At 40.4% G+C, this 20,174-nt stretch overlaps 1 protein-coding gene across 6 annotated transcripts in view; it reads left to right on the forward strand.

The window, feature by feature from the left end:
- Nucleotides 1-20,174, forward strand: part of COL4A6 (collagen type IV alpha 6 chain) — a 288,595-nt gene that overhangs the window by 146,257 nt on the left and 122,164 nt on the right. The gene's annotated exons all lie outside the window — the stretch shown is intronic.

The following is a 20,174-nucleotide window of genomic DNA, read 5'->3' on the forward strand; positions in this document are numbered from 1 at the left end:
GCTGTAAGAATAGAGCCTTAAACTTCACAAAGCTCAGGGAGGGAAGGGAGCCCGGGGTTAGACATAGCCTTTGCAATTCAGTTGAAGAATTATTAACTGGGCATACCTGGAGAGAAAAGCCACACATGCTCATATAGAGCAACATTTATTTTTCTTTCAAGATTTTATTTTTTCATGATTGACACACAGAGAGAGGCAGAGACATAGGCAGAGGGAGAAGCGGGCTCCCTGCAGGGAGCCCAATGCGGGACTTGATCCCAGGATGCAGGGATCACCACCTGAGCCAAAGACAGATGCTCAACTACTGAGCCACCCAAGTGCCCAACATTTATTTTTCTTAAAACCCTTTCAGACACTCCATGAACTCAGAAATGTGCCTGAACCTGTATATCCATGTAGATATTGATCCCCACAAAGCTGAAAGGTACCCACCCTTTGAAAGAAACAGAGACTCAGAGAGGCTCAGGAGGGCAGAGACACCAGGAGCCCCATGGTGCCCAACATGGGCTAGTTTTTGAGATGTGTGATGGGGAGTTTAGTGACCTCATAAAATCTATTATTGGAAACATGAGCCCATGGCTCCAGTGACTGACACCAGAGTAAGGCAAACTAACTTCTGAGCTTTACCTTCTGTATCAGATCAAAACCTTACTAGAGTTCTGAGAGCAGGATGGAAGCCTGTCTCCTTCCTCCCTGGTGAAGTGAGGAGCCGGGTTTGAAGGCCTCCAGGGGGGGCAGCCCCGGTGGCGCAGTGGTTTGGGGCCGCCTGCAGCCCAGGGTGTGATCCTGGAGACAATGGATCAAATCCCACGTCGGGCTCTCTGCGTGGAGCCTGCTTCTCCCTCTGCCTGTGTCTCTGCCTCTCATTCTCTCTCTGTGTCTCTATGAATAAGTAAATAAAATCTTTAAAAAAAAAAAATGAAGGCCTCCAGGGTTCCTTGGAGGAACCGGAGCATGGAGTGTCACTGAGCCCCTGCCAGGCTCATTTACAGCCTAATGACAAATTGTCCCCATTCTTGCCATCCCCCACAGAGCCTCTACCAGGCTCCCCAGTTTCCCAGATCCAGCCAAGGGCCTGCACGGGTTCTTCACATGGTCTCCAGAAGTCTCCGCTCCCTGAGAGCCCCGAGCATGGAACCCACTCCCACACCCAGCCAGCCCCACAGGGCCCCAGAGGTCAGGTCTTTGAGGGAACCTCGGGCTCAGTTGCAAGGCTGCCACCCAAGGGAGGGGGCCCTGCCCAACCCAGCCCAGCAGGAGCCACAGCACCTCCTCTATAGCCCCGGGGGGAGGTGGCCACCCGGCCAGGAAGCAGCAGAGGGTGACCCTGAACCACCGTGCCTGTGGCCCAAACCAGAGTGGCTCTCGACCCTCTGCAATGGGAGAAATGGAAACCAGCACAGCCTGGGAACTTTGGAGCAGCTTCCACGCTGAAGGTCCTCAAGCATCCTTTGGCCCTCACTCACCCCCTTATAAAAAGCATTTACCTCCTGAAAAAAAAAGGGAGGACATTTAGACTCACAGGACATTGGAGCCAGAAGGTACTTTAGGAATCATCTGGTCCCACCACTTCATCTTACACTTAGGAGTCCAGAGTGAGGAAAAATTCTAAAGAGTTTTTTTAAAAAAATAAACTCCTTCCCTTGATTGTGAAGGCCAGGTGTGTGTGTGTGTGTGTGTGTGTGGTCTGTTTGGGAACAAGAGAGAGAGTCAGATTCAGAGACTTTATGCAAGCCCAAAGCACAGAACTTGTGATCAGAATGCACTTACTTGGCCCAGTGGTCAGATACTCATCATACTTCCCAAAAAACTGCAGGTACTTGGAAGAGGGTGGGGGAAATTTATCATCTTCATAGTACAGATAAGTCTACTGGTTGAGAGCACAGGTTTTGGAGCTAAATAAACCAATCTTTTAAGACCTGGCTCTATCATTTACTAGATGTGTGATCTTTACCCATAGTTCACAACCAAGGGCACTCTAGGGAATATGTGGCCAGGTCTAGAAACATTTTTGATTGCTATAGTTGGTGGTGCTACTGGCATCTAGCGGGTAGAGGACAAGCATGCTGTTAAACATCATACAATGCACAGGACCTGTCCCCCACAACATGGAATTATCTGGCCCAACATGTCAAGATGTCAAGGTTGGGAAACCCTACATCAAACAAATGGCTTAACCATTCTGAGCTTCAGTTTCTTCAACTGTGAACTGGAGTAGTAGTAAGTATCTCACAGGGTTGTTATGACCGCTGCATAGGCTAATTAATACACATAAAGCAATTAGTGTAATGCAACACCTAGTAAGTGCTCAATTATTAGCTGTTATAATTGTTACTATTATTAGCTATTACCCTCCTTTAACTTCATGTTTTCCTATAGTTACCATCCCATTTCTCTGCCTCCCTTATAGCATTCCCCCTTGAAATATCTGTTTGTACTGAAAATCTTCACTTTTCCGTTCTCTCTTAAGTCTACTCTAATCAGGCTTTCATTGCCACCACTCCTTTCTCTTAAAGGTCACCAGTGACATCCACATTGTTAATTCCAATGATCATCTCTCCATCTTCTTACTTGGCCTACCACCAGCATTTAAAATGGCTTTTCATTCTCTCTTGAAAAACTTTCTTTGCTTGACTTCCAGGATACCACTCCTTTGATTCTCCTCCTACCTCAGTGGAGAAAGCTTCTCAGCTTCCTTTGCTCTAAGTGGAGAGAGACTTGGCCTGATTTGTTTTGTTCTGTTGAATGAAGGAGCAAATAATACTTATTGTAAGGATAAAATAATATATGGGAAGAGCTTAGACACCTTAATAATTGGTCATCATCATCACCACTACAGCTGTTATCACTGATGCTATGGTTATTATTATTATTATTATTATTCTCACCTACTGGGCTTTGAGGCCCTTAAGCAGAGGATCAATGTTCAGTTTGTTTTTTATCTGTTTGCATTGAACTTTATTCAGTGGAAGAGTATATTTTCAAGCCTGGATATATATTCAGAAAACTTTTACCAGGGACAGTAATTGCTGATGAGGGCATGAAACTGGAGCAGGACCTTAAAGGAGAAACAGATTTGTAAGAGCTTGACCCAGGTGGTGGTGCATGCCTAGAGGCTCATGGGAATCCTGAGCATCCAGAAGGGAGTCACATCCTAGCCACTTTTACTCTCCTCTTCATAAATGATGGGACCATAAAATGTAGGGAGTAGCATTTCTCACCCATTAATCATCCCAAATCCTCCTCTCCCAGGTATGGGGGAGAAGTGGGACTGTGGCCAAATGTTAGCATGATAAGAGCTTATCTGTTGGGTTTGACAGAGTAAGCAACATAAATCCACTTTACTCATGGGACTGGTTAAAACTTCATTTTTAGTCATCTTGAACTTTGAACAATTTTGTACACTAATCAGCTCCTACCACTATCTTTAAGAACTAGCAAGTGGCATTTATATTAGATTGAGAATTTGGTCCCTTAGGGATAGATAGCCATTAGAAAAAGCATACAACCCAAATCTTATTAGGAAACTTGTGAACATTCAAAACATCCATTAGATATTGCTGATCATTTTAATAACATAATTTGGCAGCATTTGTTTCTTTAAAAAAAACTTTTTTTTTTATTCATGAGAAACACAGAGAGAGAAGCAGAGACATAGGCAGAAAGAGAAGCAGGCTCCATGCAGGGAGCCTGACGTGGGACTCGATTCCGGGACTCCAGGATCGTGCCCTGGGTTGAAGGCAGGTGTTCAACCACTGAGCCACCCAGGCATCCCAATTTGGCAGCATTTGGAGTGAAAAAGAGGTAATAATCAAATAGGCTATTTGCATCAAGTTTCTTTTTTCCTTTGAAAAGAGAATGTCTAGTTTTTATAATACTCATGCCATTGACTACTGCCAACCATGGCATTATATGATAGCTTGCCTTTTCTTTTCTCTTTTACCACCTACTTCAAGCAAAATGTCCACAGCTTAGAACCTAAGAAATGCTATTAAATAACACCCATCGGTTTCCAGTCCCTGATCACCCAGAACCTACACTCTTGCTTACTTGCATTATAGCTCATATGTGGTAACCAACCTCCTTTGCACATGGGTAAGCCTATCTAGCTTACATAAAACTCCAAAGACTTTTTGTAACTTACAGCACCCAAATCATTAACTTGAAAGGGAATTATGTTAATACAACTTTATTTTCCAATCAGCATTCATTTTCTTTGAGTTTGAACTTGCCATCAACTCAAAGTTCTTCCAAAAATTAAATTAGTTTCTACATTTAAAATTTTTTAATTTTTTTTAGTAAATTAGTTTTATATTGGTGTCAATTTACCAACATACAGAATAACACCCTGTGCTCATCCCGTCAAGTGCCCCCCTCAGTGCCCGTCACCCATTCACACCCACCCCCCGCCCTCCTCCCCTTCCACCACCCCTAGTTCGTTTCCCAGAGTTAGGAGTCTTTACGTTCTGTCTCCCTTTCTGATATTTCCCACACATTTCTTCTCCCTTTCCCTTGGGAAAGGGGAACCCTCCTGCACTGTTGGTGGGAATGTGAACTGGTGCAGCCACTCTGGAAAACTGTGTGGAGGTTCCTCAAAGAGTTAAAAATAGACCTGCCCTACGACCCAGCAACTGCACTGTTGGGGATTTACCCCAAAGATTCAGATGCAATGAAACGCCGGGACACCTGCACCCTGATGTTTCTAGCAGCAACGTCCACAATAGCCAAACTGTGGAAGGAGCCTCGGTGTCCATCGAAAGATGAATGGATAAAGAAGATGTGGTTTATGTATACAATGGAATATTACTCAGCCATTAGAAATGACAAATACCCACTATTTGCTTCAACGTGGATGGAAAAATTTTTTTCTTGATAACAGTCTTATTTTTAAGCCTTTCAGTAGGTGCTTAATAAATACACAATTCACATAAAGGTCGCCATGATTTTCCAACTGGCTGGGCTGTCGGTGGCTTTTGGCAGTTCTATTATTATTTGTCAAAGATCCTCCAATATCCATATGGGTCCACAGATAGCCAAGGGTCCTGAAAAAAGTGTTGATAGAGCCCAAGGGGGAAGTTGTAATTCATTCTGTAAAGTTGATCCAGCTGCTCGAGTCTCTTAGACCTCCTATAGATGCCAAATGAGCTTCTAGCCTTATAATCCCATCTGTGATCTAAATGTATCCAGAAACTACCCACCCATCTCCTCCTCTTGACTAATGTGTTCATAGAGATGCATTCTTCCTGCTAAGATATAGGGGTTGTCTTCAGAGCTATCAGAGATAGTGGTTGTCATATTTTTTGCTATCATCATCATCATCATCATCATCATCATCATAAAAGTGATAAGGATAGTACATAATTAGGAGATAATAGTTTTTACCATTTATAAAATATTTACTCAGTACCAGGCTTTGTCCTAGGTATCTTATATATGTTGTATCCTTTAACATTTTTAATGAGATATAAATGCCATACCACAAAGTTCACCATTTTACAGATGAGGAAACAAAGATTTAGAGAGGTTAAGTGATTTGCCAATTTTCCACACCATGAAAGTGGTAGAGCTGAGAGTCAGAGGCACATCTCAGTGGTCCCCAAACCCATGCATCCCTTTCTACCACCCTGATGGTTCTTTATGTGTGCCAGGATCCACTAACATTTTTACTCGTAGGAAAACCAAAAGAAAAACTGTAACTTTCTTATTGTCTCTTCTACCTCCTGCTCCTTTGTCCCTCAAGGGATTGATGGCTTTGGTCCCTAGCAACCACCAGCTTCCTGCCAACACCTCCTCCATACACACACTAATATACCACATGCAGTTCCCCTGTCAAAATCTGCTCTCAGCTACTGAATTAATTTGCACTGAAGGTCTAAAAGACTTTTAATTCCTTAATTTGTTATACCATTTTAGGACTACTTTTGTTTAAAAATAAGCCATTACTTAGCATAGCTATGTGAAAAAAAACTTTGGCAGTAAGCTTGGATTTTAAGTTCTCATCTGGGTTCCCCATGCTACATGTGTTACTCTGGGCAGCAAACCTCTATAAGCCTCAGTTTTCTCAGCTGTAAAATGGAAATTATAGTAGTCCATACATCATAGGTCACTCATGAGGCTAAACTGTACATACTAATACATGTTCAATAAATGGCAATAGTTATTTTGGTGGCATCAGTGAATGAGTAGAATGGGGAATTATAGAGAACTCATCAAGCCATATGGCCTCGAATCTCCCTAGGCTGCCTGCCCATCAGGAAAACTTTAGTAAAAATTATTTGTACATGAAGAAGTGAATGATGGAATGCCAAGTAGTATACCAATCCCGTTCAATAGCTCTTGCAAATTCTTGCCAGTTTAATCAACTAAAAGCATAAAGATCACTTTTGGCATTAAATCTCTGACTGCTTTCCTTATAGGAATCACAGAATTTCCCTCTTTGAGAAACTACAGTGATTCCCTGTAGTCATTGAAAAGCAAAACTTCACTTGCCCTGTAGGATATTAAGCATATCTAGGAGTTGCCCAGTATCAGGTTGGGTCTGACCTTCCTGAGATCAAGTAGCCCTGCCAGACCTGTGTGATGGGAGAAAGGCAAAAGGCCCAAATAGAGTTAGTAGATTGAGATGAGAGTTTGAAAAATAGACTTCAAGCCAGGTTATCAGTTTAGGGATTAAGTTGCCTCCAACATCCTATCCAAACATGATCAGGGTGAGCAATCAGCAGAGTTCCAAACAGCAGGATGCCTCTACAAAATCTAAGAGCAAATACCAGAGCCCTGAACTTGACTAATAATAATAGTAGCCATGAATTACTTACCATATACCAGACACTTTGCTGAGGGCTTTACTCTGTATTAATTATCACACTTAATTCCTATCATCTTATAAAGGTAGGTAGTATCATCCACCCCATTTTAAAAATTCAGAAAACCAAGGATTGCAGAGCTGGAGAGTGGTGAGGCTAGGATTAGATGTCAGATCCATCTGGTTCCAAAATACACGCCCTCAACCATTATACTATACTAATGCCTCCTACAGCACTAGAGTGCTGCTGGTAACCATGGGCCACACACTTGGGAGACTTAGACACAAGGATAAAATGATCCCAGCAATAAAACTGATTTGCTGCTTAGCCAGAAAATTCTTGAAGTGAGTCTTATGGTATTTTTCTACTGTGTGATGTCAGGAGTTGGCCAAGAGTCTGAGGTGTGGCTGAGACCATCAGGGAGGGGCTGAGAGAGATTCTGGGTTGGATTGAGGCAGGTTAATGCAGGCATTTGGAGGGGTGGGTATTTCTCTTGCTGCTGCACACAAGTTCACTTTGTCCTATAGATGGGCCCTGGAAATTTTATCTTGAGTGCCTCATATGTTCTCATTTTCAGTGGTCCCAAATAGAATAATAGCTCCTATCACTCTACCTTTACATTTATTATCTACTTCCCTGGATCTATAAAGAAAATGCAACAAATAAGAGGAGATTGCTTTCTTCCTTAAAGAGCTCTGTAAACTTCGGGTAAATGAAACGACAGCTCTTCTAAGAGGTGGCCCCAAATTGCAAGTATGGAGTCTGGATGCAACAGAAATAGCCTCAGCAGGAAATAGCTGAAGAGTGTGACAGCGTTAAGTAGGTGGCTTCTGTTGGAAACCACTCTGGTCTTTTTGGAGGATGGAGATAACACTGTGAGCTACCTCTGAATGTTTTCTTCCCTCTAGTGGTCGGTGGGAGGAGAAAAGAATGATGGTATATGCAGTCCCTACTGTTTACTGTAAATGCAGTCCTCGAAGTAACATCCAAAGAAGACTGCTTCCATAGGAACAATATTATAATTGGAGCTATATATCAGACCAAGGACACTGTATTGAATAAATTAAAAAATATGACCAAAATTTGTCATATTAGCAAAGATACAATTACAGTAGGACTGCAATAATTCTAAAGAATCAAATTAAGGCAGATATGTTATAAGGGGCATAAATATACTGTACATAACAATTATAAAAGGGGCCTCTGCTGTATCATCTTTTTCACCTAAATATAAAATGCCACCTAAAATAAACAAGACAATATACATTGACTAAACATTTTATATAGTTTTTTCCCCACCTTCTTAGATTTTAACTTTAAAGTGCTTTCCAAAGTAAGTTCTCCCCACAGAGCCATGTAGAAAATGAAGCTCCATAATCACTTAGATATTGTTCAAACCATTTCCAAATGTATCTCTAAAATTAATACTGGCAATTTCCCTTCCCAATTGAATTTTCTCTCCATTTTGGCAATATGTATCAATAATCTTAAAATTTTTCACAGCATTTGACCCAGTAATTCCACTCTTATAAAGTTAATTGAAGGAAATAATCAAAGCAGTACGAAAGATTTATGAATGAAGATATTCATCACAGATGAATAAACAGGTGGGGAAAAAAACTAAATGTCATACAATAGGGGAATGGTTAACTAACAAAATAAGGTATATCCCGTGCAGTGGAATATCATACACTCATTAATATGATGCTTCCTTGAAGAATGACTTGGAAAAATGCTTATGATAAATGTTAGGTGAGAATTATGGGAAACAAGTATTTGTACAGTGTGATCATGAGTTTGTAATAATTATAATTCATACTCGACTTTTTAAAAAGACTAAAAGAATGTGAAAATTATAGGGGAAATGTTCAACAGGCAGTGGAGGGGAGCCCTTGAAAAAGACCAAGAAAGTATACAGAAATAAAGTGTTAATGGGAGCTGAAGGAATGAGGTGGCAGCTGAGTAGTGTTTCTTGGCAAGAGGTCTGGGTCTGTTCTGTGAATGAGAGGGAAGACTCAAGTAGGGGGACCAATCATTCTGGATTACCCAGGACTAAGGAGTTTTCTAAGACATGGAAATTGCTCATCCCAGACTCCAGAAAACAGGCTGGAAGATGGGTAGAGTCATGACGAAAATCACACAGGTAGCACCAGACTGGGAGTTCAAAGGGCTTAATTTTACTCCCTGCTCTGTTGCGTATTAGCAAGAAACTTACATTGAGGCTTAGCTAAAGCTATAAACACTTACCTTGCTTCTTCACCATGTTGTTATACAGACTAAATTCAATTATTCACAAATACAAGAGATTATTAGTAACAACAAACATGTACTAGGTACATACTTACATTGCTTTGGGCACAGTTCGAAGATCAGGATAGAATTAATGATTCCCAATTTGTAGAATCGTGGTAGAGTAAATCTAAATGAGATTATATGTCTAAATACATGAGCATAATGTCTGTCTTCTAGTAAACAGTTATTAAACATTAGTTTTGATGGTTATATGTGATTGGCTATATGTCTTGGTTTGAAAATACAGATTATGGGACTCCCATACCACCTAATAGCAACTCTGTGAGATAGGAAATGCTCCCATTTTACAGATGACAAAATTTTGGCTTGGAGAGATTAATAACCTTACCTAAATTTATAAAGCCAGTTAACAGGGCCTTTTGTCTCATGGTCCAGAACTCTTTTCCACTTCACTAAATTGCCAACCAGTAAAAAGCCATTTTGGATGATGGCATAGCCAACATTCTTTCCTTTTTACTATAGACTACCTTCTTTCTATCTACATCTTCAGTTTAGTCAAAGCTTACTCTTGGACTACATAGAGGCCACTGTTCTATGGGATATTTTGTTATCAATCCTCAGAGAACTTCAGAATCCTTTAGAAAGGCTGTAAAACAATTATAAGGTCTGCAGGACACTTCTCACAGAGTAAGGATTAAAGTCAGTAGTGTCCTGGTGAATGCTTAACTCCTGGCTCTGGAAGAGGAGGCAGAGGGCATGTGCAAATATCCATGTGGTAAATATTTCCACCATGGCTGATCTCAAGCTCAAGCTGCCAATGTGATTGTCTTCTGTGAACCAGCACTAACCAGTTTAAACCAGTGCCGGCTAATTTCAGCACACCATTAGAAGCAGAATACTAGCTTTGAGTCCACTGCTTTCCTGAGTTTACATAAACTCAGTGAGAATTAAAGCATGGGCATTATACAAGGAGCTTGGTTTTCATATGTGAAAAAGGGAGGTGAAGAGAGTACAAGGTGATGGTTAGGATACTCTAGACAATGGGACAATTTAAGGGAAGGCCCAGAAGAACAGAGAAGCTTCTGGTTACTGTCCAGGTCTGGGGACAAGTCCAAGTCTGGCCTGTCATGAAACCTCTCAGCAAAGCCAAAGCAAACACCTATAATAGGGATTAGAGAAACTTGTTTCCTTCTCTTTACTTGTCATGAGCTTTTTAATTTCCCACCAACTTTCTATTTTGAACATTTTCAAATCTTCAGAAAAGTTACAATATAACAATGAGCCCCTGTGTATATACCCTTCACCTAGATTTACCAATTCTTCATATTTTTTCCACATCTGCTTTTTCACTGTTTATTTTTATGAACCATTTGAGAATGAATTGCAGAAGTCTTGACTTTTCACCCCAAAATACTTGAGTAAGAGTCTCATAAGAACAAGGGCACTATAGCTCCATATAGCCCAGTATAGTTATCACAATCCGGAAGTATAATACTGATGCAATATAGTTATAACATCTGTATTCAAACTTCCCCAACTGTCTCAATAATTTCCTTATAGCTTTTTATTTTTGATATAGAATCTAATAAGACACTATTCATTACTTTTAGTTGCCAGTTTCTTTGGCCTCCTTTAATCTAGAACCCCAGACTCCCTCTTTTTCTTTTGTTTTTAATGACATCAACATTTTTGAAGAGTCCAGGCCAGTTGCTTTGCAGAATGTCTCTTAGTTGTATTTGTCTGATTATTTCTCTTGAATACATTGAGGTTAAACCTTTTGTTTTCTATGATATTATATCCTCCTCAGTGCCTCACAACCAGAGAAACATGATGTCATTTTCCCCATTATTGGTAATGGTGAGCTTAATCATTTGGTTAGGCTGGTGTCCAACATATTTCTCCACTGCAATAGTAGTAAAGCTTGGACTTTGTGTGAATATCCTGTTCCAGGAGAAGCTTCTTTATGCTGAAAGTACTAATTACTTTATAACTGGAAGTATAAATTACATGGCTCATTGCAGAACCATGGGTTGAAAAGGCATTTTCCCTAATTATAAGAAAAAATAGAAGACGAGATTTATTTTTAAAAAAATGGCACTAAGCCTCTTAGCCAAATTCATGAGCTGTTCACATGACAAAGGATCTTATCTAAATAAGGGGTTTCTTATCTAAATTGTGAACTGCTGGTGGAGGCTTATGCCCGGTCTGTACATATATTCCTAGAATTTAGCCTAGTGCCTAGGCTATAGTAGATGTTCAGGAAACTTTTATTGAATAAATTCCTCTCCAATTGTACTGTCTCCATGACTGAGAAATTAATCACACTAAGCAAAAAAATGTATTTTGTCAACTTGCACCAGCTGGAATTGATTTGGCTGCTTAAGCACCACTCTTCTCATGGGAAATGACAGAGATTTCAGTTTTCATCCAGGTATTTGACCTTACTTAGGCATTATTCAAGTCTCTGGTTATTCCAAAAATCTTAGCTTCTCTATATTAAAGTCAGATACTGTTCTAAATAAATCTAGGATCAACCCTGTATTTGTTAGGATTAGACTTGGCTGCAAATGACAGAAAACCAAAAATAACAGTGGGTTAAACAATACAGCCACTTATTTCTTTCTGATGTAAAAGTCCCTGGTTCTGGCCAAGATGGAGTAACAAGGACCAGATTTACCCTCTTGCCTGAAACAAGTGGAAAACCAGACAAAATGAAAACAATAGTCTTCAGACATTGGACACCAGGCAACAAAGAGCAGTGATCTCTGAGAGACAGGAAACAAACAAGGTGAGCCCTATTATTGCCCCAGCTTACTGCCTGAAGAGAGTCTCCAGGCAGTGAGGCAGGAAGAGGGAACCAAGGCAGGGCCACGTGGATGAAGAGACAAAGCCAAGAATCAGAAAAACCAAGGCAGCTAGAATTTTACAGGACAGAGTACTGGAGAAGAGAGAGCTGTATAGAAAGAGAATTTGGACATCTGAGAAGAGTTCCCCCTTAAATCTTTGGCTACATACTGATCAATGCACACATGTAAGACCAGGAAAAGAACCACCTAAAAGGAGCAGGAAGAATAATCCTCAGAGATCACCAGAATCAGGAATAGTGCTTGTCCCCACCAGCCAGAATGGAAAATCTCATAATTCATAGAACATCAGAGAACTCAAAATGATCTTGCCTCAGTCATGGTGCCAAATTAGCCCTAGACTCAAGGCTGCCCTAGACCCGCTTACGAAGTTTAAAAACAAGCCTTGAAAGGATCAAACTGTTTCCAAGTTACTTAACTGTGTTCCAGAACAAAGCTCAAGACTATTTATAGAAATATAAAGTATCCAACATCCAACAAGATAAAATTTACATGACAGCCAATGGAAAACTACCAGGCTTTCAAAATAAAAGGGAAGAGAGTGGTCTAGTTTCATTCTTCTGCATGTGGATGTCCAATTTTCCCAGCACCATTTATTGAAGAGACTGTCTTTCTTCCAATGGATAGTCTTTCCTCTTTTATCGAATATTAGTTGCCCATAAAGTTCAGGGTCCACTTCTGGATTCTCTATTCTGTTCCACTGATCTATGTGTCTGTTTTTGTGCCAGTACCACACTGTCTTGATGACCATAGCTTTGTAGTACAACCTGAAATCTGGCATTGTGATGCCCCCAGATATGGTTTTCTTTTTTAAAATTCCCCTGGCTATTCGGGGTCTTTTCTGATTCCACACAAATCTTAAAATAATTTGTTCTAACTCTCTGAAGAAAGTCCATGGTATTTTGATAGGGATTGCATTAAACGTGTATATTGCCCTGGGTAACATTGACATTTTCACAATATTAATTCTGCCAATCCATGAGCATGGAATATTTTTCCATCTCTTTGTGTCTTCCTCAATTTCTTTCAGAAGTGTTCTATAGTTTTGAGGATATAGAATGGGGAAAATTAACAAGGCAGGAAACAACAAATGTTGGAGAGGATGCGGAGAAAAGGGAACCCTCATACACTGTTGGTGGGAATGTGAACTGGTGCAGCCACTCTGGAAAACTGTGTGGAGGTTCCTCAAACAGTTAAAAATATACCTGCCCTACGACCCAGCAATTGCACTGTTGGGGATTTACCCCAAAGATACAAATGCAATGAAACGCCGGGACACCTGCACCCCGATGTTTCTAGCAGCAATGGCCACGATAGCCAAACTGTGGAAGGAGCCTCTGTGTCCATCGAAAGATGAATGGATAAAGAAGATGTGGTTTATGTATACAATGGAATATTACTCAGCTATTAGAAATGACAAATACCCACCATTTGCTTCAACGTGGATGGAACTGGAGGGTATTATGCTGAGTGAAGTAAGTCAGTCGGAGAAGGACAAACATTATATGTTCTCATTCATTTGGGGAATATAAATAATAGTGAAAGGGAATATAAGGGAAGAGAGAAGAAATGTGTGGGAAATATCAGAAAGGGAGACAGAACGTAAAGACTGCTAACTCTGGGAAACGAACTAGGGGTGGTAGAAGGGGAGGAGGGCGGGGGGTGGGAGTGAATGGGTGACGGGCACTGGGGGTTATTCTGTATGTTAGTAAATTGAACACCAATAAAAAATAAATTAAAAAAAAACAAAAAAACAAAATAAAAGGGAAAATACAACCCATAATAAGGAGACAAATCAATCAAAACTGACCCAGAAATAACACAGATGATAGGAATTAATAGACAAAGACTTTAACAGTTATTATAACTCTTCTCCATATGTTCAAGAGGCTAGAGGAAAGTTTGAGCTTGTTAAGTTAAAAAAAATGGAAGATAGTTAAAAGACCCAAATAAAACTTCTAGAGTCGAAAAACATAATGAAAAACTTAATGTCTGAGATGATATAAAATCTCTATAGGTATTGAGGGCTTGTATGGCAGCTCCATGATCACCAGAGACTCTGGCTCCTGTCTTATTGCTCCACCATTCTCAATATATAGTTTCCATTTTATGATCCAAAATGGCTGCTCTAGGGACACCTGGGTGGCTCAGTGATTGAGCATCTGCCTTTGGCTCAGGGCATGATCTCCAGTCCCGGGATCGAGTCCTATGTCAGGCTCCCTGCAAGAAGCCTGCTTGTCCCTCTATGTCTCTGCCTCTCTCTGTGTGTCTCTCATGAATAAATAAATAAAATCTTTTTTAAAAAATGGCTGCACTACCTCTAACCATAACAATCTGCATTCCAACCAGCAGGATGGGAGACTAGTTGGAATAGGGCATGCATCCCCACCCATTTAAAGACACTTAGAAATCACATGATTTCATTTTCCTTTACATCCCATTGACCAGAACTTAGTCCCAGGGTCATACTCATCTGAAAGTGAGATCAAGAATTGTAATCTTTATTCTGGGTGGTTTTGTGCCCAACCGCACGGTCAGAGTTCTACCACTTAGTGAAGAATGGGAAAACCAAAATAGGAGAACAGCTAACCATCACTTTTCAAGCTGAGAGCCTTATCAGGGCAAGAGAGGTCCAGATGCAGTTTGAATAAACTCAGGACTCCTGGCTTAAAAATAATCTGAATGAGACTGCACCTAAGTGTTTTTAATACTCAAAAATTTTAAATCTGATTAATTTGTTGTGGAATTGTTTGGCTTCCAGCTCTGTACCTCCATATACTTTTGTACTTATCTCAAACAAACTGCCAGAGTTGCTCCATTTCCCCAATCAGTGACACCAATCTAGAGGTGGAGTTTAACATTTTGTTTGACTTATGCTTATGTTTATCCTGGCCAAGAAACCAGGATCATTCAGTCTGTTTTTGCCCTAGTCCTAAAACAGTTCAGTTTCTTTCTTTCCTAGTAAAGTCACTAATACCTGCAGCTGAAACCAACTTTCACAGGGGCATCCATCCATATTGCATGTCCTTGAACCCCAGTGCCTTCTTCCTAATGGAGAAAAATTTGGTACATGATACAATCTTTTCTATGAACCATATAACCCTACCCAGACTTTCTTTTGGTTGGCCATATATATTCCCAAATCTCAAATAGCTTGGTCATTACAAGTCATTTATCATTTTGAACAGCCTTTCACTATTTCTGGGGTTATTATTACTCTCATAATGCCAAAATGGGTACCATTCTTTTTAAGAGATGGTAGGTAGGCATGCAATTGATCTGTTTTTGTTAGGAAAGAAAGCCTTGCTGGAAAAATGGCAGTTCTTCCAAGGTGCCATACAAACCAAGTATATGACCAGCTCACTGAGTGATCCTACAAAGCATTTTGCACCAGCTCTGTGTGCTATGTTGAGCAGTCAGATCAGAAAATCTGCAGGAAGTCAGGCCTGGGCACTTTCCAGTCGCTAATGGTTTTGATTGCATTAACAACCTTCTGCTCACACATTGCAGTGTGACATATTTTACTTTCTCTCCATATAAGCTCTTTTCTCCTGTAATCACACTGCTTTTCTATTATTAGCATCACTACAGCCATTATTCTTTACACTAAATAATAGTGATTTTTGAGGTAGAATATTGATAGAAGTTTCATATAGCAAACTAACAACCGAGAGAAATGGTTCGGTGGAAGAGGTTGGGATGGAACTTCCAGTGCTGACATGCACCCCAGACTGTGACCTCAGGGGAAGACTCTTTTCCCCTGGGCTCTCCTATTGTGAACCTGTACCCTGAGATCACAATGGAGTAGATTCAGTAAACACATTCACTGACGTTCTGTGCCCTATCCAATTTGATTTCTGATTTAGCATCCAGTAGACCCAGAATATACGATCCGGGCCACTTGGGAAAAGAGCAGATGGTTTTTGACTTGACAAAAATGCTATTTGCCAAGTATGGTTTTGTTTTCAGTAAGACCTTGCTGTTTGGATAAAATGAATAATGAGGGTGGAGAGTTGACATAAAGGAAAATAACTCATGGGATCGGGTGGGGGTTTTCACCCAATAAAAAATGGATACAAAGAGGTTAAGTTGTTTTCCAGGTGAAGGTGAGAAATAAACCTTTGTTAGGCATGGAAGCATGATTGAAGCTAGATGCTTTATGAGCTCTGAAAAGTGGAACTTTGTTCCATTTATCTAACTAACCCCTCATTGACCAAGATTGTCAAAAGATTGGGATGAATGCTTGAACTGTCAATGACTATTAACACTGTAAATTGCAAACACTTGCTAGTTGAGCATCTGTCTTACTGACCCCTCTTTTTTATTGATTTGGAAAACATAACATCCTTTGAACTGGTTGGCTCCAGATCTGTGAAGTGTTTGAATCCAAATACTGAATTTCCCCAAATGAGACCAATCAGAGTTGTGTGAGTGTGTACACTGTGGTCTTTAAGAAAAAAAAAAAAAAAAAAAACTGGGATCCCTGGGTGGCGCAGCAGTTTGGAGCCTGCCTTTGACCCAGGGCGCGATCCTGGAGACCCGGGGTCGAGTCCCACATCGGGCTCCCGGTGCATGGAGCCTGCTTCTCCCTCTGCCTGTGTCTCTGCCTCTCTCTCTCTCACTGTGTGCCTATCATAAATAAATTAAAAAAATAAAAAAAAAATGTTTTAAGAAAAAAAAAAAACTTGTTGAGTTTCACCCAATAATACAAAAGGACAATTCAGCTGTAGGTCTTTGTATCTTTCTTTTCAGTGGATCAACCCTCAAGCACAAGAGCTGTCTGTCCTCTATTAGGCAGAACTATAGTATAATGTTAACAATCAATAAATAGGACACTAAACCTATCAAAGGTGTTATAATTCTTTCTGCCTCTGTATTTGGGATTTCTTCATCTGGCTCCCATTTCTCAAGTGTGGCCCCTCTTCAGATGTTGTCTTGTATCTCTGGAACATCTTTTCAAACAGCAAATTAGTATCTAACAATCTTCCTTCCCCCAGTACCCTCTATTAAAGTGGCCCTACCTTCCTCCCAGGCCATCTTTTTTCTTGAGAGCCCATGTCTAATACATTCTTGTCACTTTGTATTCCATTGTCATGGTAGACTTTAAAGGTTTTTTTAAAGTATCTCCCACTATTCCCTGTAATCAGGGATATCAGATCCCAAAATAGCCAGCTTTAAGTACTGAAGAGAATAGAATGATAGTCTTTGAGACTGGCTTCCCTCTGAAAAATTTAAAGGGCCACCCTATGGCCAAAAGAGGATATTCATCTTTAGGTAGAGACAACCCAGGGCAAACATTCTTTGAACCAACAGGTCCTCAGCAAGTATTTACTGAACACCCGTTAAACATACAGTATTGAGCTAGGTACTGGAGTAGAAATGTAAGACAGTCATGGGATGGATGGTCCTCATCTTGGATGATATTCTACTTTCAGCTCAGGGAAGGGGAAAATACACTGCAAAATCTAAAAGTAAAAGTTGACTGTCCAGCTTATGAACCATCAAATGTCAGACCTTTAGTTTTCACCTAGTAAAACAGTGTTTGAAACCATGGACCCTCAAGCCCTAAGATTCAGCAGAGTGCTTTCAACCTTCTCTCTGCCCTTCTTTCCTCCACCGCCTTTCAACCAGTCACACTGCTTTGAATTTCTATAAGATTTTGGATAACAAAGGATTCATAGCTTTTGAAATTTTTCAAACCATAAATCTAGTCCACCCCTGTCATGTTACAGATGAGGAAATAGAGCCCCAGAAAGGGAAAAGAATTTGGTTGAGGGTCCATAGCCTGTTAGAAGCTGAAACCCTCAGTTTTCAGATTTCAGTGATCCACTTCTCTGTGCCATCTATCACCCTAGCAACAGATATTTCTAAATATCAGAGTGGCCTTCTATGTTAGGAAGAGCCACTTGACACAGGAATTGGAAGAAGTTGCTTTGGGGTATTCTGAGCCAAGTGCTTAGATCCTGAGTTACTCCAGGAGGACAGAAAAAAAGAGAGATCAGTGAAGGATATTATTCAAGCTCCCATTTTGTTATACCCAAATGGCTTCTTATCCTTTGCAAGGGACTAGAAGGATCCATTCAGGTCATGGATGCAAAGTGTCTGACACATGGTAGGTACTAAACAAATGGTAAATCTTGATGATATAGCTATTTCTTTGTAACATAAAGTGGTATCTTTCATTGATGTGTCTCTCAATTATTATATAGGCAAAATAAGGATTTGTGAATCAGAATCCAGGTCCACAGTAAGTTAACCTGGTATACCAGATGAATGCCAATTTTATACATAATTTGGTGGAGTCAAGGTACAGGCTTCACTTCCCAGGGAGCCTAGCAGATCTTGGCAATCCTAGTGTGCCTCACTGTGCCAGCTCAGACAGCTAAACAGATGATGTGGCACTCAGTTTCTTTTAAGCACAGGTCCGAAAAATACTATTCTTTGCTTTGCCTCTTATAACCTGGCATAAATGGAGGAGAAAATTGTTGGGACAGTTGTTTCTCTTGGATGAATTCAATTTCCAAAAAAAAAAAAAATCACAAATGAAATTTCCTCAGTTGGAATTAACATACTCATACATCGCTGCAAACAGGAAGAATTCTGTTTTGGAGAAGTGGCCTGGGAGGCATCATTGATGACATTACCTGGTTTCATGGAGCATTTGCTTCCTATTTAATGTCTGTGACTTTGGCTGGAGAATTTTCCAAAGCAAAGGTTATGCTTTGGGCTTGAACTTCAAATTTCTATTCATTTGCACACCCGTTGCAGTCTCAGTCCTACACAGTTGACTTTATTCTAAAGACATAGTGGTTTCCTGTGGGTTTCTGACTTAGATATTTCAATTCCAGTGTACCCACTCTGTTAGTTCCCCTTGGATTATGAATTAGAGCCTCTCCTCTCAATTACTTTATCTTGTCTGCAATGGTCCTGACTTATTAAAAGTTAAGCAATTTACCTCGGATTGCTTAGCAAGAAAGTAGGAAGAGCCAGGAGTAGAACCTAGGCAATATAACCTTAGAGTTTCAGACCTTCACAAATATTCTCTGTTGCTCAGAGATTCCAAAAGCAAGAGGAAACACTCATGACCAGTGGGATCAAGTGTTAGTTTGCAGAGAAGATAGCAGTTGGCCTTGAGGTTAGATAGAATTTTGACAGAAATAAAGCCATGGAGTAATTGGAGTGTGCCATACAGGTAGAAAAGCATAGGGTAAAGTGTAAGCCAGGATACTTAGTTTGGCTTAAATATGGGATCATTTGAAGGGAGTATTGGAAGGTGACTCCTTGAACAGAGTTGGGATTAGGTTATGGAGAACCTGTTTGGACAGAATTGATTTATACTTAGTTTAGTAAGCAAATAAAGGTTCTTCCTTCTTCCCTTTTTCCCTTCCTTCCTATTTTCCTTCCTTGACTCCTAAATAATATATGTACTTTACAGAATAAAAGTTAACTTAAAATAAGAATACCACCAGAAAGTCCCTCAACAGAGATGATTCACATGAACATCTTCCAGACTTTTCTCCCATGCAAATATATACATATAAGTAATTACATAACTTGGAAGGCATAATCCTAAGATTCCTGCCACTTGCCTATATGCCCTGTATAATCTCTTCCCCTAGAGAGTGGGCAGAGATGTGAATATGATGTGATGTCACTCCCTTAAGTTATGTTATATGGCAAGGGTGATGAGATAGTCACACCTGTATCTACATTCCTTATATAAGAATTTTCATCTGGCTTTAAAAAAGAATTTTCATGTTGTGAGAGAGCCATTTGGCTAGGATGTGAGAGCAGCCTAAGGATGTGAGGGGCTGAGAGTGACTTCCAACAATCAGCCAGCAAGATATCAGTGACCTCAGTCCTAAAACCACAAGGAACTTAATTCTGCCAATAACCTGTGAGCTTGGATCCACAGCCCTGGCTTGATACTGTGATTTCAACTTGATGAGTGTCCTAAATATATTTTCTTAATTTCTGCATTCTTGATGCTCTGGCATCTGCAGTCTACTATCTGGAGAGAGGCTGCCCCCTCAGGTCTAGCCAATTTTTAGAGATAGCAAATGACTTTCCCAGGAGGGTACTTTTCATATGAAAACCAGACAATCCAGACCCTGTATCTGAACCAGATTGCTTCTCTATCTGGCTTTTACAGAGGCAATATTCCTCTGCCCTAACCATCTCGGAGCCAGGTTCCAGCCTCCTGTATCCAGAGCCCTCCTAAATTATTCAAACTAGCAATCTTAAACCTGATTAC

Source organism: Canis lupus, chromosome X (assembly GCF_048164855.1).
Source record: "Canis lupus baileyi chromosome X, mCanLup2.hap1, whole genome shotgun sequence".
NCBI lineage: Eukaryota > Metazoa > Chordata > Mammalia > Carnivora > Canidae > Canis > Canis lupus.